This window comes from Triturus cristatus, chromosome 5_2, assembly GCF_964204655.1.
Source record: "Triturus cristatus chromosome 5_2, aTriCri1.1, whole genome shotgun sequence".
NCBI classification, from domain to species: Eukaryota; Metazoa; Chordata; class Amphibia; order Caudata; family Salamandridae; genus Triturus; species Triturus cristatus.
In genome coordinates this window covers 9147515-9168962 of record NC_140588.1, presented here as the reverse complement: position 1 = coordinate 9168962, position 21448 = coordinate 9147515, and the positions used below count along the sequence as shown (strand labels likewise).

General features: G+C 49.7%; 1 protein-coding gene across 1 annotated transcript in view; it reads right to left on the bottom strand.

Moving 5' to 3' along the window:
* DNAH5 (dynein axonemal heavy chain 5) overlaps positions 1 to 21448 on the bottom strand; it is a 5853083-nt gene that overhangs the window by 2853127 nt on the left and 2978508 nt on the right. The gene's annotated exons all lie outside the window — the stretch shown is intronic.

Sequence of the window (21448 nt, the reverse complement as noted above, 5' to 3'; positions counted from 1 at the left end):
ATTTCAAGAAACAGAAAGGCCCCAGGAAGACTTAAATTTTTTTAAAAAAGGCTTGCGAAAGTACGCTTGACCCGTCTTTTATAGGACATCCAATCCATCAAGGTTTGTGGTTTCTCCAGATGTCCTGATAGGTTTGTCAGAGATATTCCTAATGAACTCCAAAGGTCACGGTTACTAAGTATCGGCTTCGCACAATACCAAGCTAGTGTGCCTGCATTTTCGATTTTAGTCGTTGTGTAAAAATTAGATATCCTTATTTATATTGCTTTAGGTAAATTATGGAGCAGGTCCGTTCACTGGACAATGAAGCAGTATCAGTATATCATAGTTGGGTCTTCTCATCTCTTGTCGTCTGCATACACCTTCAAATGACCGACAACCGCAAGCCGGCAGCACACTATCTCGAACCCAGTTTAATTGAAGACATTCACTAGCTCTACAAGATTTTTTAACAATTATCCTTTTTTTCCACTTCACTGCACTGAAAACCCACATTTTTCTTTTTTTCTTTCTACGATCACTACTGAAACAACCAGTGGGACGACCTCCGGGCGGAGGTAGCATTGCATTAACCCAATGATGATGCTGTCACGTTGATAACAACGGAGCGGAGAATCAAAATATACCGCTTTATTCGATCTATGGAAAACGTGAATGAGGGTTTCTTAACAGTACCAAGTACTGACTTTGCACACCCTGGTTCTTTTGGGACTAGTGATCCACTCTCCACTTGATACTTGTGATGAATCTGAGGAGACATATGTACATCTTACATGAAGTAGAAGGTATGGGCGAGGAAATGACATCGGTCTCCATTGACACTGAAAACGCTTTCAATACTGTTGACTGGGGGTATGTCTTTGATGTCTTGAGGCTTATTGGATTTGGCTTGAATTTTCTGACTTGGGTCCAGTTGCTATATACTTGCCCCAGCGTCCGGGTGGGGCGTTATTGGTCGGACAGTTGGGAACTGGGCAGGCAGGCAGAAACATGTTGACCCCCTATTAACAATCACGGATTCACAGCGGCGACGGGATGATAAGGTCCCCACTCACCGCACTTATATATTTTAATCCCACATAGTAACCACATAGAATAAAAATTGTTCAGGTATACTATGATGGTTTTTAAATTCACTCACTCCTTTTTTTGTTTGGGCCCCCACTTAGTCTAGAAGTGCATCCCTGTCTTCAGGTGTATGCCCGCCCTCTATCAAACGCGGTTTTTAGAGGGCGAGGACTGGCAGATGATGAAGCATGACACCTGGTGGTGTGAGATGCCAGTCCGTCAATTTTTGTGATTTTCCCCCACTAAATTGGGCATCTCTTAAGACACAACTAGGGACGGTCCTTTCTGTGGTTCATAACTGGGCAGGGGCACCAGGCAAGGTTGTTCTTTCTCACCCCAGCTGTATGCATTGGTGCTGGAGCCTATGGCGATTTTGGTCTGCCGGGAACTGCATGATTGGGGAAGAACTGGGAGCAACACCTTTGACGCTATATGCAGACAATGCTTTGTTTTAGTTTGCAAAGAGGGTTTGACAGGGGTGCATTGTAGCACCAACCCTCTTCTCTTTTTTCATCAATAGGGTAGTGCTGTACTTCCAGAATCATCCCACTGATGCTCCTACACTAGCAGGCATGAAGATTCCTATGCTCATGTTTGCGGATGATACATTGATAATCTCCAAGACACAAAAAGGACTCAGCTATGGTTAGATTTGAGGAATTATTGTCGGCACCACAACCTTGTAGTTAGTGTGGAGAAAACAAAATGTATGGTTCTACACAAACACAAGGTTATAAAAGGCAGATTTGCTATGAATGAAGTTACCTTAGAGCAGACTCACGTATTTACATATTTGGGGATTACATTAGGTAGAAAACTTAATTGGAAGCCCCATATTGATCTATTGGTCCTTAAACATGCCCAATTGTCCGGTGCCCTATTGAAGGAACAGCGTCTTTCCTACACCAAGCCTGTTGCACCCGTCCTAAAAATATATAACTCTAAAATTAGGGCCTCGATTTTATATGGGGCAGAACTATGGGATTTGACAACGTAGTTCCCCTGGTTATAGTCCAAAACAAATTCCTGAGGGCCATAACTGGTCTTCCTCAATCAACACTGTGAGAAGTTGGCCTGATATATGATGTCACTAATTCGAGTGTACACCTTGTATCAGTCCAAACAACCCTTATGGTGATTGGTTGTAAAGTCAACCTTATAGACCAGCTATCCTAGTGGTAGCATGGACAAGAGCAGTCTTAGGCTAAACTCTGAATGGCATGTGAAGCCAGCTGTTATACCATATATAATCCCTTGAATACCAAATGAAAGGACACCACAACAGATATATATAAAAATAGAATGTATTTATTCTAGTCAAACCCTCAGCACTCTTTATGAGATTCGAGGTAAGTACAACACAGTCTTATTTAAGCATACATTAAGTCACACAGGTAAGTAATACAGTTAGGCCCTAGGGGCCACGCAAACCATATACTAAGTAAGTGGTATAAGGACCACTGTCACGAACACAGGATAGGCCTAGGGAATCGCTGGGGCTACACTAAACTACCAAAGGTTAGGAAGTGGGAGGCCCACGGGATTCAGGTGCAGAGTGGAAACACTCACGCGTAATGCGTAAAAGTCGATAGAATTACTAGCAGTTAGAAATTAACAGTTTTAGGACACTTCTGGTATAGCTAGAAAGTCGAGACTCGGAAACTAGACCCTAGGATAGTCAATACCCTTGTGAGCACCGAAGTACTCAAGTTACCTAGCCCACGGGCTGCGGGTGCATAGGTGTGAACTTGCGTCGGGTTTCGTCGTTGATTTCTATGGATGCCTGAAGTAAAGTTGCTGACAGGCAGTCAGTGAAGAGTGTCCGGTGGATCCCATGGAGGGGATCAAGAAGGAAGGAACCTGCAAGCAGAAGGGACAGAGTCTAGGTCACCAGCCAGGAGCCGGGAAGGAACCAGGCGATGTCGTGAAGATGCAGGTGAAGAGGTGAAGCTTGTCGCAGCAGCCACGGGTACCAGGAGATGTCGAGGACGACCAGGACCAGGAGGTGAGCTGTCCCACGAAGGCTCTTGCGGTCGGCAGCATCAAAGTCGAGTCAGGACCCAACAAGCCTTGGCAAGCGGAACCCACGCAGGATGGAGGACTTGCTTCTGGTGCAGACCAGGAAGGTCTGGGGTGCTTCTCTTTCACAGAGGAGCGGGTAAGATGAAAGCAAAGGTTCGTCGTCGCAGAGGCTACTAGCCAACGGGCCAGCAACCGGACAACACGCCGAGCAACACAGGTGCAGAAGGGCCACACGCAGAACACGCGAAGTGTGGGGAGCTGGTCTTCTTTGCAGATGGTGCTCAGGAGTGGGGCTTCTCAATTCCCCAAGCACAGCCTCGAGGGAGCCTCGGAAGTCGTGCTAGTCAGTTACTAGCCACTTTTCCCAAGTTGCCGGTCCCACGTCCCTCGTCGCTTCCACGGGTCTCAGCTTCGCTGGAGATGTGGATCTGGTTCAGAGGTGTCTGGAAGTCTCGGCGCTGGTCAGTCTCTGCAGTCGTCCCTCGTAGGATTCAGTCACAAAGCAAGCAGCGGTCGCTGAATGGTGCCTGGTTGCCCAGGGTGGTCACGCCTTGGCCACAAGGGAGATTTCTTCAGTCTTCTTCCTGAGGTCGAATGTCGAAGGTCCAGAGTTTCTGTTCAAGTTGCAGACTCAGGTTAATCTAATTTAGCAGGACTCAGCTAGCTACTGATATATTGGGCTAGTGGGCTGGGCTACCTGCAAGGTCCCTCCTATGGGTGGGACCAGGAAGGGGAGTGGCTACACCCCCTTTCCTTTGTCCAGTTTCGCGCCAGAGCTGAGGCTGGAGTGCCCCAGCGCCGGTTTGAACAGGACTATGCATGGGACACCTTGTGTGCCCCAGGCAGTGTCTAGTTTCTTTCATCCCTCCCTGCCCCAATACACTAAGTACTGTCTGGGGTGGTGCTTGCACCTCCCAAGGCAGGAAACCTATTGTCCAAGCCTCCCTCGCTGGAAGGACTCCCAGCAGCAGGAGGTAAGACTTGTGTCTGTGGCAGCAGCATCCATTTTGTGATGCTGGGGCTCTGGTTAACTTTACCCGGGTAAGTAGGCTTCAACATATCTTCTCCCTCTAGAAGGGAGGAATAATATCCTCATGGCCAGAAATGGTATGGGGGCATTATTCCAAAGTGTTAGACACCTTACACAACATGTTTTGATAAAGCCAAACCATAGTTACCATAACCGTTTAAGATTATAAGGTACTTTAAGTGTATATGGTAGGCTATATCATAGAACAGCTATAAGGACATGGTTCCAAAAGCTGCAGACAGGCTCAGCTCATGCTAGAGCACCATCTCACATGTTACCAAGCACTCTGCCTCCAGGATTGTCAAGGCCTGCCATAGGAGTGGCTGATAGGTACACATGTGTCCATATATAAGGTAGGTATAGGAAAACTACACCTAAGCAAGGGGTGATTACACGACCTTGCCCCAGCTGAGTGATCAGCCAGTTGTGTCATAATGGAAGGCCAGGCCAGGGGTGGCATAATACATGCTGCAGCCCCTGGTAGGCCTAGGGTACACCTATGCCCTGGGTACCTAAGGTACACTGTACAGGGGCCAATAAGGTGATCCTATCCAATTGGGTTATGCACCTAAAGTACATAGTATCAGTTTAGAGAGAGAACAGCTGGGCTGTGGGTCTGTTTAGCAGGCCCACAGCCACATCTAAGTCGAAAACCAGTGAAGCAAAAGCAAAAAGTGGGAAGAAAATAGAAAGCAGACCCTACTCTCCTACACAACCCCCCCCCCCAAACTTAGGGACATTAAACTAACCTTGACCAGTTGAGTCTTCATGTTCTAAGTGGAAGTATCTGGGGAGTCCATCTGCATTGGCATGGTCAGTCCCAGGTCTATGTTCCACTGTGAAGTCCATCCCTTGTAGGGAAATGGACCACCTAAGAAGTTTGGGATTTTCACCCTTCATCTGATTTAGCCACAAGAGGGGCTTATGGTCTGTCTGAATCTTGAAGTGAGTGCCAAACAAGTATGGCCTCAGCTTCCTCAGGGCCCAAACCACAGCAAAGGCCTCCCTCTCAATAGCTGACCAACGTTTCTCTCTAGGGGTAGCCTTCTACTAATAAAAGCAATGGGCTGGTCTTGACCATCGACATTCAGTTGTGAAAGAACAGCTCCCACACCCAACTCAGAAGCATCTGTCTGGACTATGAACACTTTGGAGTAGTCTGGACTTTTCAGAATAGGTGCACTGCGCATGGCCTGCTTCAGGTCATCAAATGCTTTTTGACAGCTCACTGTCCACTGAACTTTCTTTGGCATCTTCTTAGAGGTCAAGTCATTAAGTGGTGTCACAATGGACCCATAATTCGTAACAAACTTTCTGTAGTACCCAGTCAGGCCCAAGAAAGCTCTGACCTGAGTCTGGGTAATTAGAGGAGTCCAGTTCTTTATGGTCTGGATCTTGCTCTCCAGTGGTTGAACCTGACCCCCACCGACTAGGTGGCCCAGGTACACAACCTTGCTCTGCCCTATCTGGCACTTAGTGGCCTTGATAGTGAGGCCTGCCTTTTGCAGGGCCTCTAAAACATTCCTCAGGTGGACCAGGTGATCCTCCCAGGTGGAGCTAAAGACAGCAATATCATCAAGATAAGCTGCACAGTAGTCATCCAGGCCTGTAAGGACTTGATTCACCAACCTTTGGAAAGTGGCAGGTGCATTCTTCAAACCAAAGGGCATTACCGCAAATTGATAATGTCCTCCTGGGGTCGAGAAAGCAGTTTTGGCCTTTGCATTCTCAGCTAGTCTGATTTGCCAGTAGCCTGCTGTCAGGTTAAATGTGCTCAAAAACTTAGCAGCTGCCAGTCTGTCAATGAGCTCATCTGCCCTAGGTATTGGGTGGGCATCTGTCCTAGTGACAGCATTGAGACCTCTGTAATCCACGCAAAACCGCATCTCTCTCTGAGGTTTTGGCACAAGAACTACAGGACTAGCCCAAGGGCTCTCTGAAGGTACAATGACTCCCAGCTCCAACATCTTTTGTACCTCAACGTTTATGCAGTCCCTGACATGGTCAGGTTGCCTGTAGATTTTACTCTTCACAGGCAGACTGTCACCAGTGTCCACCTCATGGGTGCACCAGTTTGTCTGACTTGGGGTCAGAGAGAACATATGTCTGTAGGATTGCAGAACTTGTCTGCAGTCCTGTTGCTGATGGACAGTGAGGCTGTCAGAAAAGACCACACCATCAACTGAGCCATCATCAGGGTTCTGAGTCAACAGGTCTGGGAGAGGGTCACTCTCTTCCTCCTGCCCCTCATCTGTAGCCATGAGTAAGGCCATGTCTGCCCTGTCAACATATGCCTTCAATCTGTTGACATGAAGCACCCTGTGGGGGCTTCTGGGAGTCCCAAGGTCCACCAAGTAGGTGACTTCTCCCTTTTGTTCAACAATAGTGTGGGGTCCAGACCATTTGTCTTGGAGTGCTGCTGGGGCCACTGGCTCCAACACCCACACTTTCTGCCCTGGCTGGTACACAGTCAGCACAGCCTTTTGGTCATGCCAAGCTTTTTGGAGTTCTTGGCTTGCCTCAAGGAATTTAGAAGCCTTCTTCATATACTCTGCCATCCTGGAGCGGAGGCCAAGTACATAATCCACTATATCCAGTTTGGGTTGTCTGAGAGGTCTCTCCCATCCTTCCCTTACTAGACACAGGGGTCCCCTTACAGGATGCCCAAACAAAAGCTCAAAAGGGCTGTAGCCAACCCCCTTTTGTGGGACCTCTCTGTAAGCAAACAGAAGGCAGGGTAAAAGGATGTCCCATCTTCGCCTAAGCTTGTCTGGTAAACCTTTTATCATCCCTTTTAGGGTCTTGTTGAATCTCTCCACAAGCCCATTGCACTGTGGGTGATAGGGTGTAGTGAATTTGTAGCATTACAACAAATTTGTAGTTCACACCTCACTCCTTCCACATTGCAGTCAAATATCCTGACATGAAGTTGGCACCTCTGTCAGACACAACCTCCTTTGGAAAACCCACTCTGGAGAAGACTCCAAGTAGGGCTCTTGCCACAACAGGTGCTGTTGTGGTCCTCAGGGGTATAGCTTCTGGATACCTGGTGGCATGGTCCACTATCACCAGTATAAATCTGTGCCCAGATGCTGTAGGGGGGTCCATTGGTCCTACAATGTCTATCCCCACTCTCTCAAAGGGAACCCCCACCACAGGTAGTGGTATGAGGGGGGCCTTTGTGGTGCCACCTGATTTGCCACTGGCTTGGCAGGTGACACAGGAGCGACAAAACTCCTTGGTATCTTCTGACATATGAGGCCAGTGAAAGTGAGGGACAAGCCTGTCCCAAGTCTTATTCTGGCCTAAGTGTCCTGCAAGGGGAATATCATGGGCCAAGGTAAGAAGGAAGCCTCTGAAACTCAAGGGTATGACCAACCTCCTGGACGCACCAGGCTTGGGGTCTCTAGCCTCTGAGTACAGCAGCCCTTCATCCCAATACACTCTATGGGTACCTTGAGCATTCCCTGCAGCCTCAGCAGCAGCCTGCTGTCTGAGGGGTTCAAGAGAGGGGCAGTCTAATTGAGCCTGCCTCAGATCTGCCCTTGAAGGTCCCCCTGTCCCAAGAAACTCAACCTGATCAGGTACCAGTTCTTCTAGGACAGTTCCTTCAGGGCTCTCAGAATCATCCTCCTGGGAGGGCTGATCCACCACCTGAGGCAGGGGGGGAGGCACAGCCTTTACCCTACTGCTCTTTCTCTTGGATTGTGTCTGGTCCATTGTCCCAGGATCCAGCACTTGTTCAGTGTTACACTGTTTGGCCTGTGACCTGGTCACAGCAAGGACATGTGCATCTATCCCAAGCATTTCTGCATGGGTCCTTGTAACGGAGACTCCCTACCTCGGATCGGGCCCCCCTTCCTTACCCTGTCCAGGGAGTCCTTTCCGCTCAATCCTCCCTGCTCGGACAGTTCATCCAAGCTTTCATCCACAGCCTCGGTGACCCCAGGAACCCCGCCCCTCTTTCTCTTACAGGAGCCAATCCCGAACAGCGACCCACCGGAAGGACAACCCCTGATTCCCAGAAGTCCCTCCTACCCGTTCCCCGCCGGAGACAGAAAAGCCGTAAGACAGGAAGCAGAAGTCGTCGAAGGATCGTGGAAGGAGAGTCCGGCAGGAGATACGACGAAAGGAGAGGGCGAGAGCGGCGAACCAGAAGAGTGGTCGGAAGACTGGTGGAATCCCCCGGAGGAGGCTGAAGAGCGGCCGTAACTCAGATGAGAGTTACGGCGGAGCCCGTGAGTACCAGCTTTCTTTCAGTATAGCACTCTAAAGTACCCGTGTGTACCCTGGGTTCTTTGTACATAGATGTAGATAGTCTCTCTCCTGTTAGCACCCCTGCACACTAATAGGATATCCATTGTACAGCACCTCACGCTTTGTACATAATATCCCACTCAACCCCCTTTCCGAACACCCATCTTTCTTCGACTTGTCCCTCTTTCTCCTCGTCCCTTCTCCTCACACTCCCCTCCTCTTTATCACTCCCGGGTGAAGGTTACGGCAGCGACATAGAGTGCCCGCAGGTCTAACGGCTCCCTCTGTGTTTTTGTCTCACTGCCCTCCGAGGTGTCCGTCCTTCCCCTTCCTGGGACCAACGTCGGCGACTTGGACAGCAGAAGACCTTCGGTGACGACGACCGCAACCGACGGGATCCCACATCGGTTCCACCCCTCCACCTGCAGAAGACCCGTGTTCTATCCTGTTGCACACCGTACCTTGGACTCAATAAAGTAGACTATTGCACACTATATACGGCCTCCTTGCCTGCTTTTCCAGCCCGCCGAATCCCGAAGATCACAGGTGGTGTCAGAAGTGGGATTAGCTGGAAGCATGGAGGCCGTAATAAAGAAAATGGCGGAGAATCAGGAGCAGATGGGGATAATGATGGAGCGGTTCTTGAAGACGGCCGAGGACGATCGCGGCCAACTACACGATGTGTTAAAGGGTCAGGGGACCACCCATGAACAGGCTATGGGAAAACTGACCACTGTGTTGGAGCACCAGAGACCAACCACCTCCCTACCCTCAGTGGTACTGCAAAAATACGTGCCCGGGGAGGATCCCGACTTTTTCTTTACCAATTTTGAGAGATTGGCACAGGCTGCAGCATGGCCTGCCGACCGCTGGGGTCACTACCTGGGTCCCTTATTGACCGGCGAATTACAGGCGGCGTACCAACAGGCGAACGTACAGGGTACCACACCGTATGGGGACATAAAGAAATGCATCCTTGAACGGTTGGGTATCGACGATGAAACTTATCGCAGGAAACTACGGCAAATCAAGGAAGGACCCCAGGAAACCCCGAGAGCTCTATCCTTTAGGATTAAGGACCTGGCTAATAGGTGGTTGAGACCGGAATCCTCCACCATGGACGACGTGTTACAAAAAATCTACCTGGGACAATTTCTGATGTCATTGTTGCCCGGCACCCAAAGGTGGGTACGACAACATGCCCACCTTACCCTAGACACTGCGGTGGAAATTGCGAGTGCCTACAGTCGGGCACAAGAGATCCAACGAAGTAAGAAGGATCCACCCCCCAAACCACATCCCTCCACAAACCTCCGACCTCCCCGTCCGTCTTTCCAAAGGCGACCGGAACCAATCCCCCTGCTCCCATACCCTGTACCTCCCCGACCTAATAACCCCGGACCCCAGTGTTACCATTGCGGGGGTTTTGGTCATATTGCTCGTTTGTGCCCCCAGAAGGAGGAACCCATGGAGGTGGGACTCGCCAGAAATTATGTGTGTTCGGTCCCAGGCATGTCACCTCCGTCGTTCCGCTGCCCTGTAAGCTTTGATGGACAACCACTTATGGCCTTGGCTGACTCGGGGTGTCGACAGAGCGTTCTCCGGCCCCAGCTCTTGCCTCAACCTGTGGGGCCGACGTCAGGTACGGTCGCCATTCAATGTGTCCATGGAGACACAAAACAGTACCCCACTACTCAAGTTCGGGTCCAACACCCCAAAGATCCTGGAACCACCCTCTCTGTTGGTCTTGTCCCCACTCTACCGGAACAGGCTATTCTGGGAAGCGACTATATGGGACTACCAGGACTTCTGCAAGAAACAACTGATTCCCTGACCCGTTGGTGGGAAGAAGCCCCGTTCCCTCAAGGACCTGTTTCCCCTAGGACTGATCCCAAACCACCGAAACCCAAAGCCCAGAAAAAGAAGGAGAGACGTGAATACACCGGTGTCTTCCCAGTGACCCTCGAAGAACACCCGTGGCAGACCGACAGAGAATTCAGGGCAGCCCAGCGAGAGGATCCGGTGCTGCAGGAAGCATGGGCCAAGGCAGTAGACCACGAGGATCCTCTTATAGTAGGTCCCTACTTCTTTAAGAAACATGGGTTGTTATATCGGAAGGGAGGGACCCACCAAAAACCACAATTACTCATACCCGGTCCCTTCCGGGAGAAGGTGCTCTTTCTGGCCCACAGCCACCTTCTGGGGGGACATTTCGGAGACGAGAAAACCAGCCAAGCGATCTTAGACAGGTTCTATTGGCCAGGGGTGCACCAAACCATCAAAACATACTGCAGAGAGTGCCCAGTCTGTCAAAAACACAGTAGATACCAACCTCCAAGGGTACCCCTACAACCCCTTCCCCTCATTGACGTCCCTTTCAGCAGGGTAGGTATGGACATCATAGGGCCCTTGCTACCTTCCCGAAGTGGGTGCCGAGACGCCCTAGTTATCGTGGATTACGCCACCCGCTTTCCCGAAGCCCTTCCCCTACGACAACCCACCGCCCAAAACGTTGCGAAAGCTCTCATCACTGTGTTCTCAAGGGTAGGATTTCCCCGGGAGATCCTGACGGATCAAGGCACTCCCTTCGTCTCCTCCCTTATGAAACAGGTCTGCTCCCAACTAGGGATTAAACAGATACGCACCTCGGCGTATCATCCACAAACCGATGGGTTGGTGGAACGATACAATGCCACCATAAAACAAACCCTAAAGAAACTATTAGGGCTGGAGGCGAGGAGGTGGGAGGAGATGTTACCCCTTGCCTTATTTGCAATACGTTGCAAGACGCAGAGCAGCACAGGATATTCACCCTACGAACTGTTGTATGGCCGACCCCCTCGTTCTCTATTAGACATGGCTCAGGAAGCCTGGGAGGCAGAACCAGATCGCACCCGCCCCCTCCCGGAATATATGGAGAACCTCAAAAACCACTTGTCTCTAATAAGGGACATCGTACATCAGAATCTTACACAGGCACAAGAGAAACAGAAGGGTCAGTATGACAGAGGCACAAAAAACACCGGGTCTTCTCAGTGGGAGACCTAGTTCTCTTAATGATGCCCTCTTCCGACCAAAAGCTCCTTGGACAATGGCAAGGTCCCTATACCATACTCCGACAAATAACCCCTGTCACCTACGAAATACAACTAGACCCCACACGGGGTACCACCCAGATTTATCACGTCAACTTACTAAAAAAATGGGAAGGTCCTCGTCCCGTCCTGACCGGCTCTATGGGTCTGGAACCCCTTTCTTTCTCCCCTTGCATAGACCCCGCCCTACCTCTGTCCCTGAGTGTAGCCCTCCAACATCGTCTCTCCCCTTTACAACAGGTGTTTTCCTCTTTGCCTGGTCACACCTCCATTACTGAACACGCCATACAGACGAGTCCGGGAAAAGTGGTCCGACAAAGACCTTATAGGGTCCCTGAAGCCCGTAGAGCGATCATACACCAAGAAATCGAACAAATGTTAAAACTGGGCATTATAGAACCCTCTGTAAGTGACTGGAATTCCCCAATAGTGCTTGTACCCAAACCTGATGGGTCTGTTAGATTTTGTATTGACTTCCGGGAGGTCAATAAGATATCATCCTTTGACACATACCCGTTACCCCGAGTAGACGAGATGGTCGAGCGTATAGGAAAAGCCCAGTACATATCCACTCTGGACCTTTGTAAGGGGTACTGGCAGATACCCCTCAGAAAAGAAGACCGAAAGAAAACGGCATTTTCGACCCCTGAAGGTTTATATCAGTTCCTCGTCCTCCCCTTTGGCCTCCATGGCGCGCCCGCCACATTCCAACGGGCCATGAATCATATCTTACGTCCCCACACTCAGTATGCAGGGGCATACCTCGACGATATAGTTATCTACAGCGACACCTGGTCACAACACTTGGAGCATCTCCATAACGTCATTTCCTCTTTGGGCTCCTATGGGTTCACGATTAATCCCGCCAAAACCACCCTGGCAGCCCAAACCGTTAAATATCTGGGATACCTCCTGGGTGAGGGCCTCATACGGCCCCAGAGCAGCAAAACGGAAGCCATCCATTCCCTCCCCTTCCCCCAGACCAGAAAAGACTTGCGGGCCTTTCTGGGCCTCCTTGGTTACTATCGCAGGTTTGTGCCCAATTTTTCCCAAAGGGCCGCCCCGCTCACTGACCTATTGAAGAAAGCCACGAAAACAGAGGCCATTCTGAAAAACCCGACTCCCCTATTGTGGCATGCATTTAACGATCTGAAGAATGCCTTGACCTCCGATCCCGTACTAGTTAGTCCGGATTACACACAACCCTTCCTCCTTCAGACAGATGCTTCCGAACAGGGTTTAGGGGCAGTACTGTCACAGAGGGACCACGAGGGGAACGAAAGACCCATCCTGTACCTCAGCAGGAAACTGTTTCCTCGAGAACGGAATTATGCCGTCGTGGAGAAAGAAGCTTTGGCGATTAAATGGGCAGTGGACAGTCTCCGTTACTACCTAGAAGGACGTGACTTTACCATCTTCACCGATCACGCCCCCCTTGAGTGGATGGCCCGGAACAAGGGGCACAATGACCGTGTCCTGCGGTGGTTCCTGGCCCTCCAACCATACCGCTTCAAAACAGTACACCGAAAAGGCACAGAACAGGGTAACGCGGACTTCCTCTCTCGCTATCCCCTATCCCCACCGGATACAAGAAAGACAGCTAGGGAAAGGGAATGTAACGGAGACTCCCTACCTCGGATCGGGCCCCCCTTCCTTACCCTGTCCAGGGAGTCCTTTCCGCTCAATCCTCCCTGCTCGGACAGTTCATCCAAGCTTTCATCCACAGCCTCGGTGACCCCAGGAACCCCGCCCCTCTTTCTCTTACAGGAGCCAATCCCGAACAGCGACCCACCGGAAGGACAACCCCTGATTTCCGGAAGTCCCTCCTACCCGTTCCCCGCCGGAGACAGAAAAGCCGGAAGACAGGAAGCAGAAGTCGTCGAAGGATCGTGGAAGGAGAGTCCGGCAGGAGATACGACGAAAGGAGAGGACGAGAGCGGCGAACCAGAAGAGTGGTCGGAAGACTGGTGGAATCCCCCGGAGGAGGCTGAAGAGCGGCCGTAACTCGGATGAGAGTTACGGCGGAGCCCGTGAGTACCAGCTTTCTTTCAGTATAGCACTCTAAAGTACCCGTGTGTACCCTGGGTTCTTTGTACATAGATGTAGATAGTCTCTCTCCTGTTAGCACCCCTGCACACTAATAGGATATCCATTGTACAGCACCTCACGCTTTGTACATAGTATCCCACTCAACCCCCTTTCCGAACACCCATCTTTCTTCGACTTGTCCCTCTTTCTCCTCGTCCCTTCTCCTCACACTCCCCTCCTCTTTATCACTCCCGGGTGAAGGTTACGGCAGCGACATAGAGTGCCCGCAGGTCTAACGGCTCCCTCTGTGTTTTTGTCTCACTGCCCTCCGAGGTGTCCGTCCTTCCCCTTCCTGGGACCAACGTCGGCGACTTGGACAGCAGAAGACCTTCGGTGACGACGACCGCAACCGACGGGATCCCACATCGGTTCCACCCCTCCACCTGCAGAGGACCCGTGTTCTATCCTGTTGCACACCGTACCTTGGACTCAATAAAGTAGACTATTGCACACTATATACGGCCTCCTTGCCTGCTTTTCCAGCCCGCCGAATCCCGAAGATCACAGTCCTATACTCCACTTCAGACCAAACTGAAGTTTCAAGGTCATTTCCCAACAGACACTCTACAGGAAGGTCTGAACTTACCACAACTTTCTTGAGGCCAGATACCCCTCCCCAGGAGAAGTTAACAATTGCCACACTATGGGAGGTAGTGGCATTGCTAGCGTTGGTCACTAGGTAATTCTCACCTAGCATGATCTGTCCAGGGTCCACAAAGGCAGGTGTCACCATTGTGACACTAGCCCCAGTGTCCCTGTAGGCCTGAGCCATTCTATTATTGATAAATGGAGTCTGTCTGTACTTGCCCAGGTTACTGGGGCCTACAGTAGAGGACAAAGCTATGTCCCCATCACAGATCAGAACAGCCTGAGTAGGTATCCTGACTAGGCCAGGACCCTCCTCAGTTCCCAGGGTTAACCCTACTACACCCTTTTGCTGGGAACCACCACTTACAGCTGGACTAGGGGGTACAGTTGCCTTAGGGGCAATGGTGGCTGGGGGCTTATCCTTTTTGGTGCACTAACTAAACCAATGTGAGTTTGACTTACAATAGTTGCACCATGGTTTCTTTTGGCCATCTTTCTTCTTATCCTTTTTGGAACCACCCTCCCCCTGAGGATTGTCAAGGCCTGCCATAGAAGTGGCTGATAGGTACACATGTGTCTATATATAAGGTAGGTATAGGAATACTACACCTAAGCAAGGGGTGATTACATGACCTTGCCCCAGCTGAGTGATCAGCCAGTTGTGTCATAATGGAAGGCCAGGCCAGGGGTGGCATAATACATGCTGCAGCCACTGGTAGGCCTAGGGTACACCTATGCCCTGGGTACCTAAGGTACACTGTACAGGGGCCAATAAGGTGATCCTATCCAATTGGGTTATGCACCTAAAGTACATAGTATCAGTTTAGAGAGAGAACAGCTGGGCTGTGGGTCTGTTTAGCAGGCCCACAGTCACATCTAAGTCGAAAACCAGTGAAGCAAAAGCAAAAAGTGGGGGTGAACATAGAAAGCAGACCCTACTCTCCTACAAACACCTTTGTTGCCCCTCTTTTTAGATTTGGGTTGTTATTCAATTGAGGACACGGCACGATTTAGACCAGTGGCTTATTGGAGAAGGCTCTGGGTTACACCAGAGTTGGCCCTGTACGCTCAGGCTCTTCTTGAAGTCAGGGAGGTAGACCGATGTGTAAAATTCCCTGGCTGAGACGGGTAATAGATACTTTGAGCGAGATGGGGATGAGTAGACTGTGGAAGAATCCTGTTGATAATCCTTTCCCTTCAAAGAAGGAATTTAAGGCGGCGTACTGGAACATGGTTAAAATGAAGTGCTTTTCCTCTCTAACAAGGCCATCACTAACAAGGGAATTCGTAGAGTATAAACATGACAGAGTATGAGAACTATTGGGATTTTATTACTGTCTTTAATGATAGGAAACTCAATCATCAATTTAGAGTGGGTTCTCTCTCGATTAATTTGTTTGTTAGTAAATGGCATGCCCTGAACCATAGCAAATGCCCCTTCTGTCTAACACAGAACGAATCCTTAGCTTACATTTTATTTGTATGCCCTGCCTATAAAATTCCCAGGCACAAATGGCTCAAACCAATTTGTTTGATTTTGGGCATTAGTTCCGGCAACGAAGCATTCAGGATTTTAAAAACTGAACCCATAGTGATTGCAGTTGCCAAATTTCTAAGTTGGATGTGGGCCATACGTGCATAGAAGATGAGGCCAAGTTAGTTTGTTTTTTGAAAAAATAAAACAAAGTTTTTAGATGAATTTAATAAAGAAGGAATATTACACATTGTTTTGTGCTGCATTAGAATTTGGTGTACTTACCTGGTTATTTTTATATATAAGATTATATTCACTGGTATTGATCTCTGCGGCACAATGGTCAGAAGTGTTATTAGTTTTAATTATTTATTACATACTAAGGTACCTTAACATTGTGAATCTACTTCTTTCTTTTTGACTGTTATTCTATTGTATAAACTTGTAAAAATCTATGAAAATGAAATTGAGTATTATGTTTTAAATGTAAATGTCTTTTATGATTATTAATCGAAATAAAGACATATTGAATTATTTTAGAGTCCCTAGGGAGTTGCTGGGCGTAATGCTGCATTTATTAGATGAGTTTGGGGGCATGTCTGGGCTCCGCCTGAATCGTAGTAAGTTATTTCTCTTCCCCTGGTGACACTGGTGGGGGTCCCGATGGATCGACATCCGGACATGGGGCTCTGATGGGACTTAGACCACTTTCAGTACCGTGGAGTGATGGTCGCTCACAAAAAACAGAGCCAGCTGATGTACAATGTTGGTAGGGTACTGGATTTGTTATGTTCTTTGGTGAAGTTTTGGTATACATTGCCGCTGTTACTCATGGGCAGAATTGCAGTTTCTAAAATGGTGCTTCTCCTGCGTTCTCTTTACACATTCTCAGAATGCCCTATGACTCCTGCCCTACAGCGTGTTTAGGCAACTAGATCCAGTGCTCACTTCCCTTCTTTGGGCGGGTAATTGCAGAAGAGTGGCACGGGACACCTTGATGAGAAGCTATGAGGAGGGTGGGTAGAAGGCACTGAGACTGGAGTATTATTACTTTGCGGCTCATATGTAGCAAACTGCCCTGTGGCTGGCAGAAGGTTGTAATTGGGAAAAGCGGCTGGTGGCCAGAATGATAGTGGGGGGCTGATCTCCTGATGTTGATAGAAGGGTTGGAAATTTCAATGTAACTCCAGTATGTGGTTCATCAGATGGCAAATGTGTGGCAGATGCTGGTGTTGGTATTTCGTCATGAGCTCTGTTCCACCATGAGCTGCTGATATGGATCTTTGCTCTAATCCGGAGCATGGAAGCCAATCAACAAGTTACTTACCTTCAAAATTTGAAATGAAGAAGTTTGTGCCTACTGTTAAATGAGATTTCTTTTGTTACTGCACAACACTTGGCCCCCTGTTCATCCGTAATTGAGCGGCCCAAGTCTGTCTCCCAGTCATTGCGGTCTTGTTGTCGTCTACCGGCCTCATACTAGCACAGGCTTTATACAATTTAGAAATTAGATGTGCACTACTTGTGCTCTCAATCATCAACGTAAGAGGGGGAAAGATTCTGGTTCTATTGGGAAATTAGGCAGTGTGGCGGGCAAACCTGAACGGATGCGACCTAGGACAAAGTTATCCATAAAGCTGCTGTCTTGGAAACGGGCTTCGTCCACAAGCGAGAAGATGTGACCCTCTGGATATAAATCGCCCAGTTTGGAGATATCTAATGTGGTCAAGGTGCGCTGTACCAGCCGTTCACCAGTTATCGGCAGCCAGCCAGCGTTGGGAATGGGTAAGGCAGAGGAATGTAAGTCTTGCCATGGGTCTGCTTTATAATAATGTGGTTGTAGCAATAAATCCCATGGGCATCATGCCCATACGGCGCATCACTGAAACAAAAAAGTCCACTCCAAGGAGTCGAAGGCTTTCTCCGCGTCTAGAAGGATTGCAGCCACAGGAACCTCAGGATTAATCTTGTGGAGGACTGCAAAAAGTGTCCTGAGATTAAGCAAGGTGGACTGGTGGGGGACGAAGCCTGATTGGGCCGGAGATATTATAAACTCCATTAATTGGGACAGGCGATTGGCGATGACCTTGGCTAAGATTTTATAGTCTAAATTTAGTAGGGACAGAGGCCTGTAGGATCAGCACAAGGTTGGGTCTTTACCAGGTTTGGGGAGCAGGATAATAACCGCCTCGCGAAGTGTGGGGGGTAGTATTTGTTTCTTGAGGGCCTCCGAGTAAACCTCGATCAACTACAGTGCAAGCAGGTCCTTGTATTCCTTGTAAAAAGTCTCCCGTAAAATCATCTAACCCAGGGGCTGAAGAGCCGCAGAGTGTATCGATGGCTCCAAGTACGTCGGCCACGGATATAGATTCTGCCAAAAAGTCCTGCATGTGTTTTTCGAGGTATACTAGTGCAATCTCGGACACATAATCTTCCTGTGCCAAGGGGTCACTCCCTAATTTAGTGGTGTATAGCGCTGAGAAATAATCCAAAAATTCATTACGAATTTTCGATGTAGAGGTGAGAGTTTGATTAGTAGCAGAGCGCACCTCAGTGATGTAGGCCTTGCCGTACGGTGGCCTCAGCATCCATGCCAGTACCCTACCAGGCCGTTCACCCTCTCGCCGAGCTGTCTGGTATTTGCCTAAGTACAATTTCTCCCGGTCCGCAGTCTCCCAGTATTTAACAAGAAGGGCCAAGCGTCGTCTCTCTGCAGCCCAATCTAAGGAATGGAGAGTAGTACTATCTAGGGCCGCGAGATCTCGCTCAATGTGCGATAACGTGTTACGGAGATCCTTAAGTACTCTGGCATGTTTGGCAATACAAACGCCCCTGATGACTGCTTTAAAACCCTCCCATAGGACTGCCCAGGAGTCAACTGAGCCGGTGTTAATGGCAAAGTAATCCTCAATGGCTTCGCGTATTTCTGTCTTAAAAAATCATCATTAAGGGCGCGTCTCGGGAAGCACCATTGCAGTTCAAACCCCTCGGGGCGAGGGATTTTCAGGTGTAGCATTACAGGGGAGTGGTCGGAGTACGTCCGTGGAAGAATCAAGCGACCGGAACCAGCCGGAAACGTCTCGGGAAACTAGCCAAAAATCGATTCTAGTCCAGGTGTTAAAATGGCTGGAGTAATGTGTGTAGTCTGTAAGGGTGGGATTGCACTCACGCCAAATATCTAGAAGTGATAACTGCTCACAGAGTTCTAAAAGGGCACGGCGCGCACATGGTTTAGTGTCGAGAGATGTGGCGGTGCTGTCCAACCTGGGGTCAATGAGCAAATTAAAATCCCCTCCCAACAAAAGCAAATGCGGCTCTATCTTCGCCAGCTGGGCGTGTAAAGTGTGAAAAAAGCCGGGGGAATCAGTGTTCAGGGCATACACACACACCAGGGCAGCGCTGTAACCCATCAGAGACCCCGTGACAATGATGTACCTGCCCTCACCATCTCGTACCACAGAGCGAAGACTAAAAGGGACCCTTTTATGGATAAGAATGGCCGTGCCCCTGGCATAATTGCTATAATTGGCAAAATATCTATGTGCTCCCCAGCTAGTAGCAAAGCGTGCCGCATCTGATTTGGGCAAGTGCGTCTCCTGTAAATAGGCGATGTCCACATTATGCCTGAGTAGGTAATGGACAACCTGCGATTGTCATTGAGACCTCTTACGTTCCAGGATACCAAGGACAGGCCAGAGGGGCCCTCTACATTACCCAGCCGAGCCATGAGAAGAACGTGGCAAACATGTCATATATAAGCAGCGACAAATAGGAAGAATCTGCGACAGTGAACATTTCTGCAAACAACAAGAAACGTATAGGCAATAGTGACCAACCCCCCCCCACCACCACCCATCTAGCCTCACCTCAGCCAGAGTGAGGCCAATCCCAAACAAAAGGCAGAACATGAAGTACCATTTGACTTTATACTTAAATGCTGATCCCCAAGAGCGGTACCCCAGTACGATTAAGAACAAACCCAAGGGATACACCATGGGGATACACCATGGGGGGTGGCAGCGCAAAGGCAGTCAACCAGCTATTTGAAACAGCATAAAAGGATGAATAACATTATCCTGGAGAAGTCCTGCAACAGTAAAGTAGGCGCCGCCCAGCAATGCTAACCAGTGCCAGAGCCTGAACAGAGATCTGCACTTGCGTCTGAGCCACTATGAGAGGGAGAGGGCCCCCCTCCACCCACCGAGGACTGATTGGTATTTTGTTAGTAAACATGGTAAAATTCCTGGACCTCAGTAGGAGTATCAAAAATGCGATCCCTGCCTCCCACATCCACTCTCAATCTGGCGGGGTAAAGAATACCATATTTTAAACACAGGTTCCTGAGGGTGGCTTTAACCCCATTGTATTTGCGACGCGCATCTTGCAACCTGACAGTAAAGTCTGGGTAAAAGGACAATTTAGAGCCCTTCCTGTAACGCCCTGAACGTCTCAGGATCGTTTAACAGACACGATAATGAGGACGCAACCACTTGTGAAGGGTTAGTTATTTTAATGAAGGCAAAAACAATACAACGAATAAACAAAAGTTATAGTCCCTGGAATCCTCCAGGCTAAGTACGTTACCAGCCCACAGCACGGATGGTCCTAACCGTCCTCTGCATATACGCCGATCCCGGCGTATGCCAACAGAGGGCAGAAATGAAATGGCCGACAATGCCAATCGGTAGGCTGTGAGGGGCACGACGAGTGTTGGGGAGAATCGAGGAGTCAGGGAAACACCCAGCCGGGGTCTCTACCTGAAGGGAGCAGCCGCTCAACCACTTCCTCCGACTGCACCGGGACGCGGAGTCACCTCCTGGTGATGCGTCACCGATACCCCAATCAAAAGCAAGAAGACTGAACCGAGAGCAGCCGCTCGATCGATCCTGTGGACTTCCGAGTCTGTAACGCGGCAAACACCTCCTGGTGTGCGTTACAGCTGGCAGTCCCTGTATCTCTGGTCGGGCTGGGAGTTACGACTCCAACCAGCAAAAGCGCCACTGCGCTTTGACTCAGCCGAGTCAAAAAGCGAAGCTCAATGGTTGACCGGTAGAGCTTCCGGGTCCTTCACAGGTGACGATGGGGCAAGACACGGCCCAGGGAGTAACGACTCGACCTACCTCCGTTCTTGCCTTACTGGAGCACCACTCCGGAACACTGCTCTTCACGAAGCAGGTACGTCGGTGTAAACACAATATCCGACAGCCTTGTACCTCCCGGTTCCTCCCTTTATAGGGCGTGTTTTCCTTGAGTTATGTAACAGCTCTCCTGTTTACATAAGGGCGTGTTTTCCCTTGAGTTATGTAACAGCTCTCCTGTTTACATAAGGGCGTGTTTTCCCTTGAGTTATGTAACAGCTCTCCTGTTTACATAAGGGCGTGTTTTCCTTGAGTTATGTAACAGCTCTCCTGTTTACATAACCTCTCAACCGCTAAGCATCCTGGGAGATGTAGTCCGTTTACGCTGGTTACCGTTTTCCTCCCCTCGCATGACAGGAATTCTTGACAGTACATCCTCCCTCTCAGCGGCTCCCCACGGGTCTAGCGCTGGCAGGAAAACGCCGATGGAACAAGGAGACCAAGCGCGGAGCATGAACCCCTTCAGCCGGTTCCCATGATTGCTCCTCCGGGCCATAGCCTTTCCACGCAACCAGGTACCACAGCTTCCCCCTGCGCCATTTGGACGCCCGTATGCCCGACACTTCATACTCCACCTCCGACTCCACGCATACCGGCCTAGGTGTCCCAGACGGCTTGGAGGGTGCTGGTTTGAGCAATGATACATGAAAGACAGGGTGTATCCGCAATGACTGGGGCAAGCACACCT